The following is a 26,335-nucleotide window of genomic DNA, read 5'->3' as shown; positions in this document are numbered from 1 at the left end:
ATATGTGCATCTGCAAAAACACAACATCCAACACGCAGGCTCTCTTTACAAATTGAACCAATCCATGGAGGTCAAGAGACAGGGCAAAAAGACATGGTTCTGCTTCCCTGACAATGTGACAACTGTAAATACAGCCTGCAAGTTGGATGTTGCGTTTTTGCAGATGCACATGTCTGTGGTATGAATAATCCCCACCAACATGACCTTACCTTCATTCTATCTCATCAGCATATTTTTTCTACCACATCACTAAACACACCAAGGCAATGGTCATTGCATTGGGTGGCCATGTGCACATTGCCCAATGAGAGGCCACATATTTGCATAAAATGTGCACATGTTACTTTCTAAGTGCAAATCAGGGAAGAATGAGTACACTTTAAATGGAACTCCAATGCCTTTCATCCTTGTGAGAGAGAATGTGAGCTGGTGACCTGTGTGCCTGATCTGCCTGCTTTCCGCATGCTCATACATGCTGTCCAGTTACTGATGGACAACTGGTGGTCCCTGCTCTTCCCTCTAATTGTTATTTAGCTTCATATTTGACTAGGACCATATAGCCCTTCAAATAGATGATAGCTTCAAATAGAGGGCTATCCGCCAACAGACCATCAGATACAGGACTGCACTGTAAGGTCCTGCACACAAGTATCAGAGGAGCAGATGGCGCTGTGGTCTAAACCAGTGTTTTTCAACCTTTTTTGGGCAAAGGCACACTTGTTTCATGAAAAAAATCATGAGGCACACCACCATTAGAAAACTCTGTGCCTATATTGACTATATATAAAGTAATTCTCTTGAATAGGAATCAAATAAACACAAAGAAAGTATTTTATAATTACTTTATTATGAAATAGTAAGTAAACAGAAATATGAAAAATTATAAAATACTTTATTTTTAAATCTTTCGAATTTTTCAATTTTTCCCACGGCACACCAGGCAACATCTCGCGGCACACTAGTGTGCCACGGAACAGTGGTTGAAAAACACTGGTCTAAACCACTGAGTCTCTTGGGCTTGCCGGTCAGAAGGTTGGTGGTTCAAATCTGCGCAATGGGGTGAGCTCCCATTGCTCTATCCCAGCTTCTGCCAACCTAGCAGTTTGAAAGCATACCAGTGCAAGTAGATAAATACGTACCACTGCAGCGGGAAGGTAAACAGTGTTTCCATGCACTCTGGCTTCTGCCACAGTGTTCCATTGCACCAGAAGCGGTTTAGCCATGCTGGCCACATGACCCGGAAAGCTGTCTGTGGACAAATGCCGGATCCCTCGGCCTGAAGTGAGGTGAGTGCCACACCCCATAGTCGCCTTTGACTGGACTTAACTGTCCAGGAATCCTTTATCTTCTTTTGTTTTTTACCTTATCACAGGACAGAGTGGGAGGATGCTGATCTTTGCAAGCCAGCCTTGGTAATGCTCAAAGAGTATGGATCAAGAGTGCTAGAATGGTAGGTTGGTCATGTGTCCAGCTTTACAAAGATTAGCATCTCTCCACTCTGTGCCCCATAGCCCAACTCACCTCCAGAAATGTCCTTCACCTGCAAAGGTGTCCAGTGCTTTTTTCTGAGGGGACGCAGGGGTACATTTTGTGACTCTAACAGGAGATGAAACTAAATTTTTTAGTTTGTTCTCTAGCACGGTGAAATGTCAGTTCCGTTGCTACCCCTGATGGCAGCCTCATTTCCTTTCATGGTGTTTTCTGAGTTTCAGATGGGAGTGTTTAATGTGTGAAGTAGGAGTTGGAATCTAGTCAGTTTCGTTGTATTTATGTGTTTATTTTTCCCATTTTGAACTATAAAATGGTGTTTTTCTTGCGTCAAAATGAGAGTACCGCTAAACATTTTTATTTTTTTTTAGGGGAAAAAAACACTGCTTGCACCCAGGCCCTTACTGGCTGGGCTTCCAGGGTGAAAACAGATAAAGTGCTTGAAAAGGCAGCTAGTCTCCATAAAAGAATGCATGGTTATGTTATAACTGAAATAACAACAAATGGGGGAGGGCGTACTCCATTGCCTCAGCAGCAGTGTTGAAATAAGCTTCCCATAATAGAAAAAGCAATGAAAGCTGAGTTGTGCTTGCAGAAAAGCTTTAAAATGTTGCCTTTGAAAAGAAAAATGGCTCTGACAAATCTGATTACAATTTATGTGATGGATTTTGTAGACTATGAAGCACCAAATTAATATTTTCAGACTCCAACCCTGCAGTTATCGCCTCTGTTTTGAAGGAAATTAATCTACAAAGCGCAATTGGTCCCTCCACAAAAATCGTCATGTTGCCAAATTTGTTAGCTACATTTGAACAGATTAGAAGATTCCACTGTTATCATCCCTTGCTGTGCTGGTGCATTTGGTTCAGTAAATTGGCACCTCAAGTAAAATAAAGATAATGAAATGTTATTCTCCCCCCTACCAAAAAAAAACAAAACCCACGTATGGTTGCTCAAGCTTCCTTTTAGAAAAATAAAATACTCTGAAGGTTAGGATACTTTATACCACTCCTCAAAAGAATGAAGAAGATTTGTGTAGGGCTTTCTATTTAATATATTTAAGACTGAATAGGAACATGTTCATCTTCTCTCTCTCTCTCTCTCTCTCTCTCTCTCACACACACACACACACACACACACAAAAAAAAAAACACCAACATGCATTCTTTCAGCTTGGATATATATAACAGAGGATATCAAACTATTTTCCAATTAGAAATACTGTATAGAAATATTCCAAACAGAAATTTTTGTATTTAGCTGGTAAATATAGCTGATAAGCCTCTGGTTCTCAATCCGTTTTTTCTCTCACAAAAGGCATATTTCCAGAAATCCTCACCACCATATCTCTATCAAAACCCAGATAAAGTTTTAATCTAAACTGTTATTCTTTACTTTTAAAAATTTCTAGTTCTAGGTATAAATGGTTCTGTTCCAAAACTCCAGCACAATTAATCTTAATCACCCCAGAGGCTTTCACCATATATATATATAAAGTCTTGTAAAACTTTATATCCCAGTTTGAGCCAAAGTCCTTCAAAACACTACTTTCTAAACTTGAATTAACCATCCACCTTTTTATTACCAGATACTTTTCAAAAAAAAAACACCTTTCTGAACAGAGGTCTTATGAAGAGGAACACTACAGATTTTGTATACCTCTTTTCACATTTAGTAACCGTCAAGTGTTTTGTACATTAAACACTTTTTATATGTTTTATGTATATACTTATTTAAATATATTACCTGTACTTTTAGCTCCTGGTGTTCCCACAGTGGGCCACAATAACAGAATCGATACAATCTCATAAAATAAATGAAATGGCAGCATAAAGAAGCAGACAAAGCATCAGAAATAAATCATATAAAGTTCACATAGGCTTACAAGGTTTAAAAGGCTCAGAGAGTAAGGCCTTTGCTGGTGTCAAAATGGCATCAGCATAGTCAACAGGGGAGCACCCCAGGTAAGTGCATTTGAAATTGTTGCTGTTGTTTAGTTGTTTAGTCGTGTCCGACTCTTCGTGACTCCATTGACCAGAGCACGCCAGGCATTCCTATCTTCCACTGCCTCCCGCAGTTTGGTCAAACTCATGCTGGTAGCTTCAAGTACACTGTCCAACCATCTCGTCCTCTGTCGTCCCCTTCTTCTTGTGCCCGCCATCTTTCCCAACATCAGGTTCTTTTCCAGGGAGTCTTCTCTTCTCGTGAGGTGGCCAAAGTATTGGAGCCTCAGCTTCACGATCCGTCCTTCCAGTGAGCACTCAGGACTGATTTCCTTTAAAATGGATAGGTTTGATCCATTTGAAATACAGAACACCAAACTGTAAAAGGTTCTGTCACTAACCACTGCTCTACAGAAAGCAGGGGAAGTCAGGGGATGATTCAGTAACAGGAAGGACTAGTTCAGGAGGAGATGGTCCAAGCTGGACCTTAAGGCATGAAGGACTTTGACATGAAGGTGAGTGTGGCGTTTGCACAAGGCCCCCCGTCGTTCCACAGACTATTGACCCTGCACCACCATGGCTTATCTCTTCCTATAATGGGAAAAGGGGGCTGCTCGTGCGTAAGCGTTTAAGTCCTCCAAACTTCACATCAGTTCCTAAACTTTCTCAGTTCGAGGAGCCATGGGTGCGTGGCTACCTCAATCACTGGCAGAATCCGTCAGTGGGCGTTTCCGGAATTTACTCCAACATAAGAGTTCCTTGACGGAAACTCTTCTTCTGGATTCTCTGCGTGACAGTTTCCTCCGCGGAGTGGGCGTCCCCAGCGGAGGTCCTGAGCCCTCCCCGCTATTCTCACTGGAAACATCTTGGAGCCCTTCCTCCGATTGAGTTTCTGCAGGAACTCTCCCTCTCCCCCTACTGGTTCCTTCCTCCACATCTGAGGCTCTCCTAGCCTCCTTGAGCCCTTCCACCACCTGACTCTCCGATGGCAGTTCCCTGACACTTCCACTGCCCCGAACCAGGTTTCCCCGATAATATATTCAGACTCAGTCAGGTTGTAACGTATTAACAAAGATTCCAGTTTATTGTGAACGCAAACAAGTTTTAAATACCGTATTTTTCGCTCTGTAAGACTCACCAGACCACAAGACGCACCTAGTTTTTGGAGGAGGAAAACAAGAAAAAAAATATTCTGAATCTCAGAAGCCAGAACAGCAAGAGGGATCGCTTTGCAGTGAAAGCAGCAATCCTTCTTGCTGTTCTGGCTTCTGTGATAGCTGCGCAGCCTGCATTCACTCCGTAAGATGCACACACATTTCCCCTTACTTTTAAGGAGGGAAAAAGTGAGTCTTATAGAGCAGAAAATACGGTACTTTGAAACACTGTAATCTGATTCCCTCTCTCTTTCTCCCCTCTGTCTCTAACTCACTCTGACTCCTATGCCTCCCACCCACAAGAAAACATCCGAACTAACTGCCAAAACCCCTGTGTTGAGCCTTAAACACAGTTAGGCTCCGCCCCTGGGCTTTCTTATTGCTCAGCCTGTTAACACTTTCTCTCTCTTTCCCCCCCAGTACAACATCTCCATAATGAGTGGGCAAACACCACATTAAGCATCAGCACTTTGAACTGAGGATGAAAACACACTGGGAAGCCAATACAGTCATACCTCGGGTTACAGACCCTTCAGGTTGCGTTTTTTTGGGTTACGGATGCGCCAAAATCCAGAAGTACTGGAACGGGTTACTTCCGAGTTTCGGTGGTCACACATGCACAGAAGCGCCGAATCGCAACTCAAGCATCCACTGTAGAGCCTTTTCAGACACTGGCATCATATGACACTGATGCTCAGTTCCATTTAGTAGTCATGGAGCTGTGTTGAACAAGTGGCAACTCCATGCACCATACATTGCAGTCGTTTACCATAACTTGTGTAGCCACAGTGAAGATGTCTCTGCACGCTCAGAATGAATTGCAGGTGCTACACTAGCCTAAAGTAGGGGGAGGTGGGATGTTTAGCAACACAAAGGATTGATAAGAATTACAGGTAATGGAAACAAGTCAGTTTCACAGCTCTTGGATATCTGGCCGAAGTTTTCAAATCTCCTTTGAATTATGAGCAGTACAAAATTATATTCACGAACTGAAGCTAATAAAATATGTCCCAGTCTTTCCTCACTCGATACTGAATAACTGCCTTAACTGTTAGATTGATGTCTCTTCCACAAAAAGTATTCTCAGCAAGAATTGTGCTTATCCCAACACTTTCTTAAAACTTCTGGCATGGGATTTCCAGTTAGGTTTTATACTTAATTTAGTTAATTTAGAAGGGAGGGAAAAATGAGTAATTTAAAAGTGTGTATATGCAGCGTGACTGATGTGTAGTTGCTTGCTTTAGTTGTCTCTGGCTATAGAAAGACAGAGGAGGTAACTGAAGCATAACTGCTTTATTTATTGCAAATTTTGAAAGGCTGTATCAGGTTAATCTTTCAGTGGGGACTGGGGATCTTGTGCTTTTGAAACAGTCATTCTTAAATGGTGCTAATACACACTAGGGTCCTGTGAAAGGAGGTGGTGTGACTTGAAAAATTAAACCACCATAGGTCCACTATTTTATGTCTTTCAGAGTGGGGTGTCTGTGGGTTGTATTACCCACCTCAAGCCAATATATAGGCCATTACATCATTCTGAGGGAGGGATCAAGGGCAAATGGAAATTCCCTGACAAAGCCCGGCATAATAAAAGTCCTGCTGGACCAGCCCAAAGGCTCACCTAGTCAAGTACCCCATTCTTAAAGAGACACTTCACCATCAGAAGCTTCCCTCTGGCTCTAAATTTGCATTGTTCTGCATTTGTAGCCTGGCTAGCTTCCCTCAGCTGTTTATGCAGCCAGTAATTGATAGAAAAACAAAAGTAGGTGTGGTTTGACTACTGGGCTCACCCAAATCCAATGAGTAGGAATTTGAAAGCGAGGTGGTTTTAGGTCAGTTTTGCCCCATGAAATGGAGTTTTTTCTTGTCAGGAGAGTAGACAACAGGTGGGTTAAACCACAGAGCCTAGGACTTGCCAATCAGAAGGTCAGCAGTTCAAATCCCCGTGACGAGGTGAGCTCCCGTTGTTCGGTCCCTGCTCCTGCCAACCTAGCAGTTTGAAAGCATGTCAAAGTGCAAGTAGATAAATAGGTACCGCTCTGGCGGGAAGGTAAACAGCGTTTCCATGCGCTGCTCTGGTTCGCCAGAAGTGGCTTAGTCATGCTGGCCACATGACCTGGAAGCTGTACGCCGGCTCCCTTGGCCAATAAAGTGAGATGAGTGCCGCAACTCCAGAGTTGGTCATGACTGACCTAATGGTCAGGGTTCCCTTTGCCTTTACCTTTAAGCAAAGGAAAGTGACCCATGTGGAAGTTTTAAAGGAAAGGAAAAACCTGAAACGAGCTTTTAACTGGTTTCCTATTGAATGGAAAGTTGAAACTTGGACTGAGGCATACCCTTGTATGCTGCCCTTAATCATTTTATATCAGGTCTATGCTTTGTTTGAACTGATGCTTTTAAAATAGCAAGTTAATTTTCCACAGTATGAATGCCCTATGAAATTCTATGCCCCTGTTAAAGGCGCAGGAGCTGTGGCCTCCTTCGCACCTCATCACTCTGCCCAAGGAACATATGTACGACTGCTATATTCATGATGCCCTCCATTTGAGAACTAACATATATCCAATTCTTAAATATGGCCATGTACACAAATCCACCCACACTGCAAGCATAATGCCATCTTTCTGCCCTTCAAATGCAGTAGCTTTGAGTCCTTGGCCCCAGTGACTCATCAGGTTGGAGCTGCTAGCTAGCAGAAACATTTTTTTAAAAAATATATCAGGGAGGGGTATTTTAATGGTGATATTAACTGAAAGATGAAACTGAAAGCTGAATCTCAATGTTTATGATCATTAAAACCTCCAAGGAACTTTATATGACAGAGAGGCTTGTTCCAACATAAAATCCAATTTCAGCCGAAGTTATTACCAACATTTTCTTTATACTTTTTTCATTATATTTTTTCTTTATTTGTCCTCATCAAGTCAGTGTTATGTTGAGTGCATGCCAAGAAGCTATAATTCCTGATGTTATCACCAAATCTTAATTCTTTAGATTCTGTCTTCTATTCATACCTTATAATAGTTTCTCACTCTATTTGCTTTCCCTATTATATTATATATATATATTAGTAATAATAATTTCTGTAAGCTTTTACGGTCATGATTCATTGGTTTTGAAATATGTTCATTGCCTACGCCTGTAGTACTTTCTTCTTCCTTTATGAGCAAAGAAATGTGTTGGGTATATGCAATTCAAATGTATGTATAAAGGAGTTTTCATGGAAGAGAATGGGCAGAATGTTGAATTATGCTCATATGTGCCATGATCTTCACTTGTGTGCGCATTAGTGTCTTTTCTTCTTTTGAATAGATTACATAGTTCACAGAGCAGTGTCAAGGGCCTCTGAAACGTGTTTTGAAAGAAGGAAGGGAAAAGCCATTTTTCTTTAGATATGAGCCTTTATCTGATGCATCCACACAACCACCTTGTGGCATAAAAAGTAAAGGTAAAGGGACCCCTGACCATTAGGTGCAGTCGTGACCGACTCCGGGGTTGTGGCACTCATCTCGTTTTATTGGCCGAGGGAGCCAGCGTACAGCTTCTGGGTCATGTGGCCAGCATAACTAAGCTGCTTCTGGCGAACCAGAGCAGCGCACGGAAACGCCGTTTACCTTCCTGCTGGAGCAGTACCTATTTATCTACTTGCACTTTGACGTGCTTTCGAACTGTTAGATTGGCAGGAGCAGGGACTGAACCCTGTTGCGGGGGATTCGAACCACCAACCTTCTGATCAGGAAGCCCTAGGCTCTGTGGTTTAACCCACAGCACCACCCGCATCCCTACCTTGTGGCATAGGGCTTTATAATTCTAGGACCCTGAAATGAATCAAGGTCTTGGCTTTACAATGCCCTACCTACAACACAAGTTGTTGTGTGAATGCCTGAGATAAAGGATCAGATCTAAAACACTTTGAAGTGAAACACCCAACTGATAGTACCGAAGAAGCCTCAGTGCAAACAGAAACAGAGCAAGCATGTTTAGGATTGTTAATGCCAGTAATTTCTCAGAGTCCGAAAGAAAACAATAAGCAATAAATGAGTCTTGTGCGGGCCAGATTAAGGTCCCCACGTTTTTCTAGCCGGAAATGCACACAACATTCATGGGAGATATTTTATGGGATGAGAGAGAAACAAAATTTAAAAGTCAGAAACAAAAACTTTATTTTTTAACCACAGCATTATAATAGCCCAACCTTCCTCCACCTGGTGCCCTCTAGATGTTGTGGGACTCCAGCTCCCATCAACCCCAGCCAGCATAGCTAGCGGCCGGGGAAGATGGGACTTGAAGTCCAAGAGCACTTGGGATAACAGACATGTAGCTAAATCTCTTAGTGACCTTGGAGTAGTCACAATATGCAACCTCCAGTACTTTACCTATTTATTTTTAAATGGTTTTTCCTCACCCCCAGCAATAGATTAGACCTATTCAAGCTGCATGTGTGTGAAGTGGTACAGATGTGACCAAAGCAGACTTACAACTGGATATGACCCAAATGTGCTCCAAGTGGCTGTTTTCTGAGAGAAGGTGACTCTCTTTAACCATTTGCTTGGAACACTAAACTAAGGATGGGAGAATCTGTCAATGCTTCATTCTCTCATTTTTCCAATCTTAAACCCAGTTCTCCAAATTTCCACAACAGTTTACGAAAATGAAAAAAAGTGGCAAGGATTTGGGTGCTAATGTCTTCCAATATACATTTTCATATGCAATTTTCCCCAATGTACATATTTTTGGAGAGCAATTTCCCTTGATTATGCATTTTTGTACAAATTGCTTGAAAGAGCACCTTGAATGCTACAAGACTGATGACAGGTTAATTTACGTACAGTTCAGAACCAAAGCACTCCATGGTTTTCTATAATGCACGGTATAGTCTCCCTCTACTTTCACTAGCCTTGCCTGTCATTCCAAAAGGTATTATTGACAAAAGAAGATGATATCTGAGTAACTGGTGAAATGGGTGGGAAATCTCACTTCGTTTTTATGCATTGCTGAATCTATACACGTGCATGAGAAATAAAAAGCCAGTTTGAATCGGAGGCCTTGGCAAGAGGACCTTGGTCTCACATCATGCAAATACTATGCAGAAGTTCACAGTTCAGTTTTATAGCATCTCTGTCATTGATTGAGCCTTGAAACTGGAGTTCGCATTTGTTGTAGCCTATGGCAACTTCATGAGGAAATAATGTTGGGAGGTTGCTAAGGGAGAAATCATCAGATGCATTTGCTTGATGGCATCGTTTGAAAAAATTCACCTGCAGAGATAAGGTCTAAATAAAAATAATTAATCATAAACAGAGCTACACCCACTCATACCTTCTGCAGTAGAAATCTGTAGTGCAATAAACACCAAATATGTAAGCCAGAAGGGATCATGTTCAGGATAACCCAGAAAACAAGTTTCAAATTAGTTTTTGCCAAGCAACTTTTACTTCAGCAACTTACTCAGAATACAGCCAGTACCTCTGACTTATGTGGTCATTAAAAAAAAAAAAAGCAGTATACCTTGGGTTCTTTTTTTTATTAAGTTGTAGCTTCATGGGCAGAAGGAAATAGGAAATATTTACTATGCTGCTGTGTGAGAGAAAAGCATCAGCTTGCGGCTGGACCTTCAGAAGCAGTTATTCTGAATTGCAGTTGTTCTCCCTCGTATTTAAGTTAGCTAACATTCTTCAAGTTCCCCCTTGTCATTGACTAAGGGTGAAGAGGGCCTGTCAAAACTACTGCAGTCTCAGAACACAAGGAGAGCCTGATAGATCATTCCAATGGCCCATCTAGTTCAGCGTCCTGTTCTCACAGTGGCCAGCCATATGCCTGTGGGAAGCCTCAAAGCAACATCACTCTACTCACTTGTGATTCCCAGAAACTGGAATTCAGGGACATGCTGGTCTGGTGTTGTTGTTATTGATCAGTCCATAGTAAGAGCATGCTCACCCATGACTTGATCTTGGCTGAAGGGGTTGAGTTGGCCTGTATTATTGAGACTTGGATTGGTAAGCTGAGTGGCCCAGATCGAGGTCAGCTGCACCGATCTGAGAACATGGCGCAGCACTAGCCCAGAACAAGGGGTCAAGTGGGAGGGTATATAAAGCCCATAACAGCTTGGAACCAGTCAAACTAATCCCTGTAACTTAAGGGATGGCCTTACTCCATATTTGCACAGTCAACCACTTCAATCTGCAGAATTGGCACTATTATAAGTGCCACATAAGAGGTGCAACATAATACTCAATCTACACTGTTATAAAATCTATATTTTAGTGTAGCAGTCCCTATACTTTGAAACTTCCTGCCTGTTTGCTGTACTCTTTTTGGTGCCTCCTAAAACCCTTTTTCTTCAGGCAAGCCTACCCAGACACCTAGATGTTGCCATATTTTTATTGTTTTCGCTGTTAATTCTTTTTCAATGTTTTAAATTGTTTTTATTTATTATTTTAATATCTATTGCAAACTGCTTTGAGGTTTTGTAACAATCAAGTGGCACATAAATGTTGTGCAATAAAGTAAATTAAATAAATAAATATGGCCACTGAGAGTGGCTTGTATATAGTGGCTTATAGCCATAGAAGTAGTAGTAACCTGCCTTTCAATTTTTTTAATCAAGGAGCAGTTAGCAACAAGCATTCAGAAAAATCAGATTGAAAACAAAACTTAGTCAAGAACACTTGTATGTGGAAAGCAAACGTGGACACTTAGCTATGGAAAATTAACATTTAGCCTTCCAGATAAAAAATGTGAGAGGTTTGACATTTTAGAAAAGAAAATCATCAGTCCTGGCAGAGGCTACTGCATCTCTGAGCAGATTTATCATCCTAGCTTGGTATTATCTCTTTTTCTCTTGTCCCCTTTCTTGAAGCAAGTGCTACAGACGTCAGCTTTCATATAAATTAAGCTTTTAGTATTGCCCTGATTGTGACATATCACCCTTTTTGAGCCGCTTTGTTTGTGACCTGCAAATTCCGCCATTCCACTGGACATTTTGGGAGGCTAAATCAGGCTGCAGCTGACATAAAAAGCAAAATGTTCTGTGGGGCTATTATCTGCCAGAACTGATGATGCCCACATTTTTAAAAGTTCACTAAACTGAATATTGCACGAAATACTGAAACCTAGGAATGGGCTGATTCACAGTAGCTCCCTATGCACTCTTACGCCTGCTTACACTTTGGATACTGAGAAGTTACCAAACAACAATTCAACTTTCCATTTATCTCTATATCCAAGAAGTTAGTCAGAGATGGAACTGTTGTGAAATGGAAGGGACCCCCTAATGAAAATAGTTGTTCTTGATAAGCATTTTGTCTCATGATGGGAGTTGATCTGTATAAAGCCCTGCAGTCTAAGCTTGCCTTTTAATGAAGCATAACTTGCAGAAGAACTTCTGGCAGCTGACAATCCCCAAAGTAGGCCTCAGTAGCCATGCCTCAAGGTACTCCATAAAGGCCCTTCCTCATTCCATACTTCCTGAATGGTAATCTCTAACTTTGTGGCTAGGCTTCCCCAAACAACCCAGTGTGCCTTTATTCCATTCCAACTGCATAGCTAACTTGGTAGAGCACAAGACTCTTAATCTCAGGATTGTGGGTTTCCCGCATTGCCGGGGGTTGGACTAGATGACCCTCGTGGTTCTCTCCAACTCTGCAATTCCATGATGGCAACAGGCTTTGAAAGCCTAGTTATCTCCATGACTATCAGCCCTTTCAGATTTTTCCAGTGCAGAGATATATATTTTTAAAAACACTTGAAAGGGAGCACATTCATGCTTGCTTTCTCCACCCTGACCTCCATGTACTAGCAGTATGTTTCTGAGTAAGACTATGTGCACACATGCTATATATGTTTAGGCAGGGGGCACTGCATGAAAGGGATCCTTTTTTTACTTTAACAGTCCAGCCTGAAGTGTAGGTGGGTTCCCACAAAGCAAGACACAGTGATAATGGCAAGGACTTTTATTGAACTAACAGAACTGGACAACAGGGGCAACACAACTGGTTATATACGTTTCTGAAGGCCTGGGCGACTCCCACTCTCAACACGATTAGCTGTCTAAACGCCAAACTGCAAATCATAACTCTGAGTTTAAGGGCCAGTGGCAGAGGCCCAAATCCTGAAATGTTCTGTGATTGGATATCATGTATCGAATCAGAACACAGGGGCTCAAATTCCTTAGTCCAGACTGAAGTTCAGGTAAACACAGACCACTGAATACATAGCACAGCCAAAACTTTGAAAAGGTTTTTTCTTCTCTGCTAGTGGTTTAGACTGACATTCAATGCCCTTTTAAAATGTGTTGGGGGGAGGTTATTGGGTTGTTCTTGTTTTTATTTTGATTATGTATTCTGTGTTTTTGTATTGTGATTTTATCCTGTGAACTGCCCTGAAACCTGTGGGTATAGGGCGGTATACAATTTTAATAATAATTTAAAAAATAGGCCTCTCCCAGCAACACACACATGCACCACTCCCCCAAACCTGACTAACTGTAAATCATTGAAGTTATCAAGGTGCAATATTAGTACACTGAGATAAGGAGTGTGGAGACAACAGGCCCACTAAACCTCCATGAGTTCTCTATACTCACATCTAGACCATGAGAAATGGAGTAAATTATAAGACCCTAATCAAGGGGTCATCATTTTGACTGCATAACAGATCATGGGGAAAGGAAGTCCCATGAAGTAATTTCAATTTTCCATCTTTAGAAACTGAGTGGAGTATTATGTACTTGCAGTGTGTCATCTTTTCCCAAACTGGTGCTCTCCTGATGTTGTTAGACTCCAGCTCTTTTCAGGCCTGGTTAGCATGGCCAATGGTCAGAGATGATGGGAGTCATAGTCCAGCAAGATCTTGAGGTTACACAAGGCTGGAATAGCCATGGATGAATCAAAAGTGTGACACACTCACAGTCTGCACTGTTTACTATGAGATGCAATACACTGGTACCTCGGGTTAAGAACTTAATTCGTTCTGGAGGTCTGTTCTTAACCTGAAACTGTTCTTAACCTGAAGCACTACTTTAGTTAATGGGGCCTCCTGCTGCCGCTGTGCCACCGCCACACGATTTCTGTTCTCATCTTGAAGCAAAGTTCTTAACCTGAGGTACTATTTCTGGGTTAGCGGAGTCTGTAACCTGAAGCGTATGTAACCCAAAGTACCACTGTACATCTCATTACTATTTTTAAAGGAGATTGTTGCTGTTATTGCAAAAAAGGCATTAGACTGGAAATTTGAAGGGAAAAAAGGGAAAACACAATAGGCCATTATTCCCTGGTATGCATCTGTGGTTAATATAGCAATATGTCATTCTGTGAGTAACAATTGCAGCAAAATCGTAAATAAAGTGTTTGCTCTTCCTCTTCTAGGGACAATTTGCCATAGGCCCTCTCCCTGTGAGCACAGCCAGTCAGCAGACTTCTTCTTAGTTTCTTACTCTGTGCAATACTTTATATCATATATTTTTGTTTGCCTGTAGGTCATCCTTTGTAGTGTACATGATGGGCTGCTGTGGGATGTTTTCATGTCAGTCTTAGCCTTTGTTCAGCTATGCACCTGTGTTGCCTTTTTGATCTATTGGTTTCCAGCTATCAGAAAGCAGTGTTCTGGCCTGTGGGTAGAAAGACCATATAAACATGAGCTAATTACTCTCAGTAGTCAGAATGGGCTTTTTAAAATGCACGTGCTGTTGGGTTTTGGTGACCTGAGCATGTTCAATAATGCCAGATGATTTTGGATTTACAGGGCACGTCGCCTCTTCAATCTTTCAGTGACCTGTAGGAAGAATTCTCAAAGCCAGAGGCTGCCCGTGGATGTACATGCCATGAAACACCATATCTACCAGCATGGAGTTGGTGATTTTCAAATTTTAAAAACAATAATACTCAAAGGGGTTCAAAACAAAAAGCGAGAAGAAACATTTTGGTCCAGGATAATAAGTTGTTACTTTTGGGACTGTGGGGAAGGCGATTCTGGGCATTTACTCTGGAATTTGCTTTTGATTAAAGACTCTGCTGCAAAGAATCAAATATATGTTCCTAAGAGAAGATGTTTCATGACAGAAGCTGCAGGACTCAATCCAGAAGTTATGTAGATCAGGAAACTGGCTTCCTGCTCTCTGTTCACTAAACTGGTCAGTAGACAGAATTATCAATTGGAATGTTCCTAGTGCAGCCTATAAGCTCCCTGGGTTGAGCAGTCAGGTGATACCAGATGGCCAATGAAATGTTTCCAGATATGCTGCCCTCCCTCAGTGTGGACAAATTGTCATGGGAAGGCACCATCAGCTTGTCTAGTCTTGTTCTGCCTTCTTGAGATAATCTTACATACTTATTACATTTATAACCTGCCTTTCCCCCATGAAACTTAAAGTGGTACATGGTTCCTCCCCATTTGATCCCCACAACAACCCACAAGTAATTGGTCTATACTTTTTTTTTTTAAGAGTTCTTCAATTTTATTTAAATGTTATTCGGTTTGTTTTTCTGCCAGAAATTCTGGATTAATTTTCATATAATGTCATACCCTTGTACCCTTGTTGCAGTTTTCTGCACTTCTGTGTGGAGTCGTTCATTCTATTTTAAATAATTCATTTCTCATAGATTTTTAGACAGTTCTCGTTAGCATAATAGACACTAAGTCCTTTTGCCAGGCCTGAAAATTTCAGCTATTACAACTTGCCAGGCATTTTACAGCCAGTGTTCCTGACTAAAGCCCTATAAGGACATCTAGCATTGGTTCCTTTTCATCCCCTCGAAATGGCTAACTTAGGAGAAAGCAACACCCATTTCCCAGTTGCCACTTAGTGAGGTAATTGTTGATCAGGTGTGCAAATCTGGTCCAGATTTCATGAATTATATATATTGACTCAGGCCTCAACTTCAAATTATACCTGTAAATTTATTGCTGTTGCCAGTGTCATTTATCCATTTATTATTTTATTTCACAAGATTTCTGTTACCTTTGGATTGTAATAAAAACTTCAAAGCAGCTTACAAGAATGAAGAAAAAAAAATTACCAACAAAAAACAAAATACCAGTTAAAATATGTAAAGCATTTTTTAAAAAAATATAAAATGTTTGATAAGCCAAAAACAAGATAAAAACACATGCCACTTTTCTCCATTTCTGGGTAGGCATAATTTCCAATGTCAAAGGCATACTCATGAAGTAATAAATTAAATATATATGACAAAAGCAAGCTTAAAATGCAATTCTAAGAACAGCAAGCAATCCTCAGCAGCAATAAACCAACTGAATAAAACACAACAGGAGTTGCAAATGAAACACATAGGCTTGGCCCCTAAGCTAAGTTAACTCAAGGAAGTTCATTATAAAAGGGGGGGGGAGCCTGCTGAAAATGAAACAGTCTGAAATAAAACTGTCAAGAACCTTTAAAAAGTTGGTAAAAAAGATGCCAGACAAATCTCTCTTGGGATGTTTTTCATAATTTAGGTGCAGCAACCAAGAATAGCCCCCTCTGTTGTATCCACCAGATGGATATCAGCTGGCAGGGGATGAATTGACAAGAAAGGGCCTCACAAACTGAGGGCAAATGCTAAGCAGGTTCATAGGAACTATCCTTCAACGTTGTAAAATTCACCTTCAATCTTGAATCATGTTTAGTCCTTATTTTTAACTAAACACGCTGTGTGTGTGTGTGTGTGTGTGTGTGTGAGAGAGAGAGAGAGAGAGAGAGAGAGAGAGAGAGAGAGAGAGATGGCCCGTCCTGAGGTGAAAATGAAGGTGTTGCTTGACTTGGCTTCTGCCACCTCCTCCACCACCCTGCTACAGCCAAGGTTGTATGACTGTATGGTCAGGTTCCAGATTCTAGTATCTTGCTAGAACTCAGAAGCCACTACTTCTTCTCCCATGCTGGTAGGGGTCCCACCTAAGTGAGCACTTCGTAAGGAGCCCACAAGCCTTGGCACCATTTTGGAAGTGGCGCCAGTGGTCACCTCACCACTAGGTCACCTGCTTGAGTACCATTTTGACACACATCGCCTAGCCTGCTTCCCCCCTACACACACCACACACATGGCCCCTTCGGGCTGGTTGCTAACTGAGGCAGGGATCTGTAAAGGGACCCTCGAGAGTCACCTAGCCAACACCCCTTCAATCCTTGGCAGGCGACCACCCTCCACACAGCTGTCAAACAAGGCAGCCAGCATCAGAGCCTCCATGCCCGGGGGGGGGGGCATCCCTGGGTGGAGACACCCCACCACATTTTCCCTGCTGGTCGTGATCAAATACCACTTATGGATTAATTTTACTCTCTCTTTTGAACATTAACATGTACAACAAAGCATGTTCTCCTTCATGGAGAGCATGTGTTGCGGTGGGGTCTAGCAGGACACCCACTCTTGGTTGCTGGACGGAACTGTTTGGATGGCCATGACTGTGATTGGGTTAATTTGGGTTGCTGGGGAGATTTTGATATTACCATTTAGTGGGTTGGCCCGAAGGTTATATATTCTTAGCACACAGCGTGGTGCAGTCTTCTTTTTGACATTGCTATGCCTGTCATGGGGTCGTCTGCTTTTGGGGCAGGGGGCTTTTAGGAATTTTGTCTATTTGGCAGATTGGCTGGTGCCATTTGGTTTTTCCTACTGCATAGCAAATCGTCACAACTTGTAAGGTTGCGGTTAGGCATTGGTTAAAATTTGGTTGGTGGAGGGGTAAGGGATGGCTGTGCCTGCCCCTCCAATGCTGCTGCTGCAAGGGAATTCCGTTAAAGGAATCCAGGGGTTTGCCATGCTTTTGTCCAAATCCCTGGCAAGGGGCTTGGGCCATGCAAGAGCCCCAGGGAGCATTTGGGGTGAGGTATGAGCCTGGCACCCAGCTTTATTCTCTCCCCAAAATTGTTTACCCTTACTGACTTCCACTGGAATCCAGAAGTCAGTTCTGTCCCGGGGCGGGGACAGATAGTCGTAACCAATGCCTAAGCAACCACTCACATTATGTATTTTAATAAAGTTGTGGCCAAATAGTATGCCAAAAACCTTAAACAAAAATTCTTGGTGACCTCGACACGCAGCCATATAAAAGCCAGAGGTTTCTAGACATCTGAACCCACACACCCAGGGAAGCAAGAGATACTTACACAGTTCAAGAATGACCGCTCCCCACTTAAAACGGGGGGCGCCCTTTGCGTGGACGCGTGCAGCCCTGGATCTGGAGTGGCCCCATCAGCATAGGCTTTGCCTTCCCTCAGGTGGGATACCTGGAGGTCCCCGCCTACCCCAGTGAGTTGTCCAATCCCACCTGGGGAAAGCGTTGCCAGGGAAACCAGGCCAGGTAAGGGGAGGGATTACCTGCCCACACAATAGAGGGTGGATCTTAATTGGTAATCCTCACTTGGCTCCAGAGCTTCTCCCACCCTACCCACCCTCAGTTAATGTCTTCTTTTGCAGGTTAACTTTTCTTCATAGGTTTTGCAGGTTAACCTGTCTCCACAGGTATGCGGGCGCTGCTACGATAAGGTCGCTGTTAAAGGGCTGGAAAGGAATTTCCCTGCATTGGCAGGTTTCGCCTTTCCCATAGCAAAACGTCACAACTTTGGCGGTATCAGGCCTTGGGCGGAATCCTTTAGTCCATCTTCCTCTTTGCGGTGGCGATACCAGGGTTCCCCGTTAAAGGGGTTTTTGAAGGGAGGCTTTGGCCGTACGCCGAAAGGTCGTCATTGCTCTCCCCTGCGGCGGCGTAACGGGGGCGGCTATCTCTGCTTGAACATATGTTCTCCAGAGCCGGCCCATCCCCCCCACACACACACTGGATAACCCTGATGCTCCCTAGGTCCCCGGCTGGGGACTAGGGATGGAGAACGCCCAATGCCTGAGCCACATTTGAAATTTAATAAAGTTGTGGCCAATTTAATCCCATAGCACGTTGTCTAGAGTCGTTATTCCACATGACGGGGGGGACCACTCGGGATCTGGGGACTCCGCCTGTCCACACAATACACCCCAGTCAGCCAAAAGCACTGAAGGTCATGGGGAGCAGATCAGGGCTAGTAAGAGCTAGTAAGTAGTCTGTGGCTGCTCACCAATGGGACATGGCCTGGAAAAAATCCCAAAGACTGGACAGTGCTGCCTAGAGGGCTAGATTTGGTCCCTTTGCCATACATTTGCTACCCTTTATCTAAGTGTCCGTCTGTTCCCACCAAGCCACATCCAACCTTTGTTTGCCTCTTTTGTTTCTTCTAAACGACTTCATTGGAAAACGCCTTGGGATATGGTGCAGTATATTTGATTAATTAGACTTGATGCCTTTGTTAATATCTATAATATATGCCTAATGTAAAGCCATTAAGGCTTTTCACTAAATCATTCAGTGCTCTGAACAGCAGGGAGAATCAGAGCATGTGAATGGGATAGGTTTCCATTTCTTTTCCTCCTTCCCTTTTCACACAAACATCGCCAGTTTGAGAGAATTAGCAGAACAAAATTGTCAAACATCCGTATGTTTGAAAGCCACATCTTTTATAGAGAATGGAACAAAAGATAGTGCTTCATAACTAAAACACAGATTTATAGCCCCGTGAGCAAGAAAGAGTATAGTGTAATAACATTATTGTACCATACAGTACCTGTCAGAAGCCATCATGACGCTAATACACTACTAAATCTCTCCTTTCCTTATTATGTGCTGGGGAACTCCTGCTTTGCAGGCAGTAGACCTTAAAAATTCTTTTACCACACAGTTTCTTCTGGTTTACTGGCCTCCCACTGCATCAGCCCTGCCAGAAGCAATGTCTCCTGTCATTTGCTGACAGAAAATACTGTTTCTGGAACAGCAGACTCAGCAGAGGGGGACAGTATTAGTGGACTAGCAGCAGAAATGGGAGCTGCAGTGAAAAGAGTTTTATAATTGCTAAGGACAGAAAGCTTTCCTCCCATTCAACTGCACCCTTCCTTCAACCAGCCCTCTCTTGCCTCCCTTTTTCTTTATGGTTTCCACTTTCAAGAACAGCAAAGATGTGATGAAATCACAGCAGATGTGATGGAATTCAGCAGTCGATAAAACAGAAATGCAGGGGTTCAAATGTGCCCGAGAATGTGATCCGGTGCATGTCTACTCAGAAGTGTGTCTAAAACATCAGTTGCAAAGGTAGCACGTTGTTGTCTTGGATAAGGGTTCAGGAGAGACCAGCATTCAAATCCCCACCCAGCCGGAATCTCACTGGGGGACCTTGAGCCAAACACTGTCTCTCAGCCTAACCTACCTCACAGGGTGGTTGTGCAGAGAAACTTGGGGATGGGAAGAACCATATATGTCACACTGAGCTCCCTGGAGGGAAGGGGGAATATAAAGTTTTGTCCCCTAATCTGAAAATCTGCCTCATTTGCACATAAAGAGGCACATACAACAGTGCATTTAACTGTGTAAAACTGAATAAAAATATGCTTGTGGTGATATAAAATTATGCTGCAAAAATACATTACAGCATGGGGCTCAACCGTTTTATATGTAGGAAGGGATGGATCTGTCAATTTTAATTTCTCTCCCTTTCTCATTTTTTTCCATTTTTAAGTTCAATTCTCCACATCTCCACATTTGCAATTTAATTTTTTTAAAAACCTCATGAAAATTTTAGCGCTAATGTCTCCTAATATACACATCTTCCCATGCTGTTTTGACTATTATGCACATTATTGCCAAGCAATTTCCCTTAATATCCCCTAATATCTTGCATTATATCTGCTAGTGTATGCATTTATACACACACACCCCTTACCCAAGTATATGCATTTTTAATTTAATTTAATTTATTACATTCATTTAATGATTTGACAATTAAAAAAATCTTCTCATCATTTTCTGCAATAAAATATAACTTAATATAAAATGATTTGGTTAGCATCCTACTGTCTTGGTGACACTGGATGAGTTCAGTGTGAGTAAAGTCAAACAGTTGGAAGGTTATAGCACCTGCCTTCAAATTCCTAACATAAATTCACTATGTTGTTATTTTTCCACTTCAAAACACCCCCTCAAAACCTGAATTTGCCGTCATGGGAGCTAATTATTTTTTTGACAATATTGTATTCAAGATGGCTAATTTGCTTGGGATTTATTTCTATATGAACTTTAAAAGCACAATCGGATCACATGTGAATATTCACTTGATACAGCTGGCAATCCAATACTAGCAAAGCTCAAATCAGGTCAGGACCACCAATTTCCATGTGCGAAACAAATTCCTCCTCCATCCCAGCTTGTGAGCTGAAAAGCGTGATAGAAAACGATTGGGTGACTAAATAAATAAGGACAATATTGCATAATAATAAGATGGGACTGCTCAATGACAATCTCCCTTCAACAACGATTTGTGCTGATTATCAGCTTGTTACTTATACTCGTTACTTTCTGCGTCTCTCACAGTGACTATAAATTTTTGCTTGTCATCTTGCATAAGCTCACCTGCTCCCTCCGACGCCCCTTTTTCTGCTCTTTTCTCTCTCTCTCCCCTGGTATGTCCTTGGAAGAAGGATCCTGTTGCAGAACATTTGAATGTTGGAAAGTTCAGTTAAAATACATTAAAACGGGAGGGGGGGCTGTTAGCAGCTCTCACTTTTGCATGTCTAACAGCAATGAAATGAAATGGATGGGAGCAGGATGGAATCCTTCTGGTGCCTTTCTAATCTACATAGAATCACAGAATTGTAGAATAGGAAAGGATTCCAAGAGCAATCTTGTATATTAGGTCTTGTAAAAATGCTTATATTATAATGCATTTTTTACTTATGCTGATGATTTAAATATATTGTAAGCCACTTAGAGATCTTTTGGTGGCAACAAGCAACTAGCAAGCTTTAACAACAACAGCAGCAGCAATTTAATATGTACTATACACAGATTATATACTGGTTTTCCCAGTAGTGATGTATGGAAGTGAGAGCTGGACCATAAAGAAGGCTGATCACTGAAGAATTGGAGCTTTTGAATTATGGTGCTGGAGGAGACTCTCGAGAGTCCCATGGACTGCAAGAAGATCAAACCTATCCATTCTTAAGGAAATCAGTCCTGAGTGCTCACTGGAAGGACAGATCCTGAAGCTGAGGCTCCAATACTTTGGCCACCTCATGAGAAGAGAAGACTCCTTGGAAAAGACCCTGATGTTGGGAAAGATTGAGGGCACAAGGAGAAGGGGATGACAGAGGACGAGATGGTTGGACAGTGTTCTTGAAGCTACTAACATGAGTTTGACCAAACTGCGGGAGGCAGTGGACAACAGGAGTGCCTAGCGTGCTCTGGTCCATGGGGTCACAAAGAGTCGGACATGACTAAATGGCTAACAACATATACCGGTATCTCTTATTTTTCCATTCATTGTCTGCTCATCTATTCTGGAAAAGGAAGCTGCTAGGCTTGACCCACTTCAAATGCAAGTGCCAAACAAATGCAGGTGATGCCTTGCCCTTTGAAGACCAGTGTTTTCATGGAAACTGGAATACTCCAATGCAAATGAAAGTTAAATTATAGAGCCGTAGCAGTAATTACAGCAGTATGCTGCAGGTACAAAATCATCTATGCTGTACAGGTCAGTGGCAATGCCTCAATTAAAAATGTCTTTTCATTTCTAATGGAAATAAACAGACTGTTAAATATGCGAGAGAAATATATATTCCTAGCCTAGAAAAACTACCGGGAGATAAATGAATTATTAAATGCTTATAATCCAAACACACATGAATGACCAAAAGCTAGTCTTACTACCGTCAGTGCAAAACTCCTTTTAATTTTTGAAAGACCAAAGTACAGCCCCTACACGTTTCAACATGTAATGACTTAAATGAATGCAGCTGTGTTTTACATTCGCATAATCAGACATAGCTGGATATGTAATCATTGAAATGAATGCAGCTGGGCCTTTATTTCCCCCCTCCCCTTTTTCTTCTTCCTAGCAGAGTATCTATGTTAGGCTTTAAATAACCATGAATGCTGAATTCCAGGACAGTTACCCCAGCACAATGCCGCTATTCTGTGCTGCAGATGGCTCGGAGCCACGATAAAATGGCCTGGGATGCTGATGACAAACACCAAATTGCACATCAACCATGGACAACATGGAATGCGAATGACAGAGTGTTAGTGTTAGGACCAGGATGCAAACAGCTATTTGCAGCATCACCTAACTTTATAACTCTGGGCATGATGAAGTCTCACATAGTAAGCTAACCAGGAGCAAAGCAGAAGTAGAGGCTGTGAGGTCAAAAGCCAAAGCACTGGACCAAAATGAATCTTTAAGCCAGGGGGCTGAGTTACAAGCACAATAAAATTTCAGCCTAGTGACAAATTGAAGAAATTACTAGTCCAGTAGGCCGAAGGCAAATGGGTTAGAAACACAAGACTAGAACAGGACTAGAATGCTTTTCATGAAATATGAGCACCAAGGCTGCGGTCAAACATAGGGTGAAATGAACACGAGTTATAAGCAACAGCAACCTGAAAAGTCTTCAGTGGGGGTTGGATAAAATCCCCTAGGATGAAAGGTTACCACTTTTGGCGAGGGGGTTGGTTTAGAAGAAAAGGTAAGAGGATCAATGCAGAGGTGAATAAAACTATTTATGTGTGAAGAAAATTGAAAAGAGATGTATTTTTCCTCTCTCACTCATAATACTAGGTCTGGAATCACCTTACAAACCTAAGTTGTAGGAGATTCAGGGAAGACCATACATGAGTATTCACAAAGCACATAGTTAAACTCTGTGATTCGCTGCCGCAAGCTGTGGTAAGGGCAACCAATATAGCATCAAAATGGCATTCAACATATTTATGCTATCAAAGACTACATGTCATGATGGCTGTACATCCAGAATGGGAGGTAGCAGGCCTCTAAATACTTGTTGCTGAGGGGCAACAGCAGGGCTAGGGCTATTGCATCCATGTCTTGCTTAGAAGCATAGAATTGGAGAGGTGGAAGGGACCCTGAGGTTCATCTAGTCCAGGGGTCAGCAACCTAAGGCCCAATGCAGGAATATGCAGGTGTCCTATATGGGGCTCAAACCTGAAACCTTGGCATCATCAGCACCATGCTCTAACCAACTGAGCTAGTCACCTTCCTGTAAGCAACAGGTTGCTAGGCTAGATAGACCCCTTCCTATTATCCAGCAGGACTCTTCATATGTTCTTATAATGTTGCACAGTCAGAATCCCTGCTACATCTCAAAGTGAAAATGTACAGCCTCCCTATCCATGTTCCAGGAACACAGGGAGTTAGCAGTCCCTCCTGCCAACATCTGCATGTTCAGCTGAAACACTGAACATAGCCTACACACACACACACACACACACACACACACACACACACACACACTGTTTAAATAGTTGTCTGAGCATGATTGGTAGCAGGGCCAGTGGTTCTGATCCTGTGCACATGAACTCCTACATGTTAAATGAAAGCAGAATCATCCTATGAATAAGGCTCACATTTGGAGGCTTGTGGGAAAAGCAAAATGCATGATAATATTCTGGTATTTTCCAAGATACTGCTGCCCCCGAGGTATGGCGGAGGACGACAACTATGAACTTACTGATAGGGTTAAGGTGTTTAAGATGTATAGATTTTTTTCTGTGTAAACTTTTACTAGTGCAGTAAAGTGTGTTTTCTTGTGTGCATTTTCTTCATGAGCACTATATAACCTGGATTCCCCCCTGCTACTTCTTCATTATTTCTAACTTGACTTATTTAAAAAAACATTGTAATTTGGTTGAATGTTAAGAAAGGATGCTAGATCATAAATAACTGTGCACCACTAAATTAGATGGAATTAAGAGGATAAGTAAGTTTGAGGAAAAATTATAAATCTATTGGAGAACTAACAGATTATATTTAAATGAACTTGACACAAGACTGTAAACAAGATGATAAATTGCGGGCAAGAATTGACAACGATGCAAATGGGAGCGGGAGGTGTGAGGGAGTCCAAAGATGTTAAGAAAGTATGTTATGATATATGTTATTCTGTTTCTTTATCTTTGCATTTTTATTCAAAAATCTTAATAAAATATTTATAAAAAAAAAAAGAGAAAGTGAGATTTGAAATGACTGTCATCTTCTGTGTCTGCATAGTAATTTAAGGACGACTTTTACTAAACCTAGCATAAATTTAGCAGCAAGGTGTTACAGAAACTGACAAATATCCAACCAATTTTTTCTCATTCCGATGTAAATTTCCTGCTACCAACTTATACTGTATTCATGCACTAAAAATAACTGTAGACATTCTGTGGACTAAAGATCTGTAGCCTAGTCCTATGTATGTACTGTATGCTAGCTCACAGATTCTATTTATTCCAGTTGAACTTACTCCCAGGTAAGCGTGCATAGGTTTAAAGTATTCAGGAAACAATGTTTTGTTTATTCACTCATTTTTGTTACTCAACGTATTGTTCATTTCACATTACATTCTTTAAAATTACATACGCTTTGTGTTTTTGTTTCCCAACATCATTCATTTCATTACAGTGGTGCCTCGCTAGACGAAAAGAATCCATTCCGCGATTCTCTTCGTCTAGCGGTTTTTTTGTCTTGCGAAGCAAGACCATTGACAGCTTATCGGATTAGCGCTACAGCTGTCAAGCGGCTTTCAGCGATCAGCTGTTAAGCGGCTTATCAGCGGAACAGCTGATAAGCGGCTTAGCAGCTTAAGAAAAGGGTGAAAAAAGCGGAAAAAAAAGCCGTGGGGGGATGCAAGATTTTTTTCGTCTTGCGAAGCAACCCCATAGGGTAATTCGTTTTGCGAAGCGCCTCCAAAACGGAAAACCCTTTCGTCTAGCGGGTTTTCCTTTTTTTAAATATATATATATATATATATTAAAGGTTTTCTTAATACAATAGAAAAAGCAAACAAAATAACATATAATTTTTTCAATATCCACATTTTCTTCACTTCTTTGGACTTCCTCACATCTCTCGTTCCTGCGTTCTAAGTTTTTCGAACTTTACCCAGCAAATTATCACCTTGTTTCAATTCTTATATTATAATTTCCAATATTGTGTCCCTAATTTTAGATAATTTTACCCAAACCTTAAAAGCTTAATTTTAGCATAATATTTATCCAAAATTTGTCTTTTCTTATATTTTCATTTCTCTTCATATTGCCTTTAACTATCTTAATGGTGCCATATTATTAATAATCTTACATCTTTCTTAACACTCATACTATTTACAATATTTTTGTAAATAGTCCTTAAATTTCTTCCAGTCCTCCTCCACAGCCTCTTCTCCCAGGTCTCGGATTCTGCCAGTCATTTCTGCTAACTCCATATAGTCTATCAGTTGCATCTGCCATTCTTCCAGTGTGGGCAAATCTTGGGTTTTCCAGTGCTTGGCGAGAAGTATCCTTGCTGCTGTTGTTGCATACATAAAAAATGTCTGATCCTTCTTTAACACCCTCTGGCCGGCGATGCCTAAAAGAAAGGCCTCTGGTTTCTTAGGGAAGGTATACTTAAATACCTTTTTCAACTCATTATATATCATTTCCCAGAAAGCCTTAACTCTAGGGCAGGTCCACCAGAGGTGAAAGAACGTTCCTTCAGTTTCTTTACATTTCCAACATTTATTATCAGACAAATGGTATATTTTTGCAAGCTTGACTGGGGTCATGTACCACCTATATATCATTTTCATAATATTTTCTTTCAAGGCATTACATGCCGTGAATTTCAGCCCGGTGGTTCATAACTTTCCCAGTCAGCAAACATGATATTGTACCCAATGTCCTGTGCCCATTTTATCATAGCCGATTTAA

At 41.6% G+C, this 26,335-nt stretch overlaps 1 long non-coding RNA gene across 1 annotated transcript in view; it reads left to right on the top strand.

Annotated features, from left to right (window-relative positions):
* The window catches only part of LOC310851363, a 690,313-nt gene that overhangs the window by 115,851 nt on the left and 548,127 nt on the right, over nucleotides 1–26,335 (top strand). The gene's annotated exons all lie outside the window — the stretch shown is intronic.

Source organism: Podarcis gaigeae, assembly GCF_964106915.1.
Source record: "Podarcis gaigeae genome assembly, chromosome: 1".
Taxonomy (NCBI): Eukaryota; Metazoa; Chordata; class Lepidosauria; order Squamata; family Lacertidae; genus Podarcis; species Podarcis gaigeae.
The sequence above is the reverse complement of the archived record's forward strand: the minus strand, read 5'-3'. Positions and strand labels throughout refer to the sequence as shown.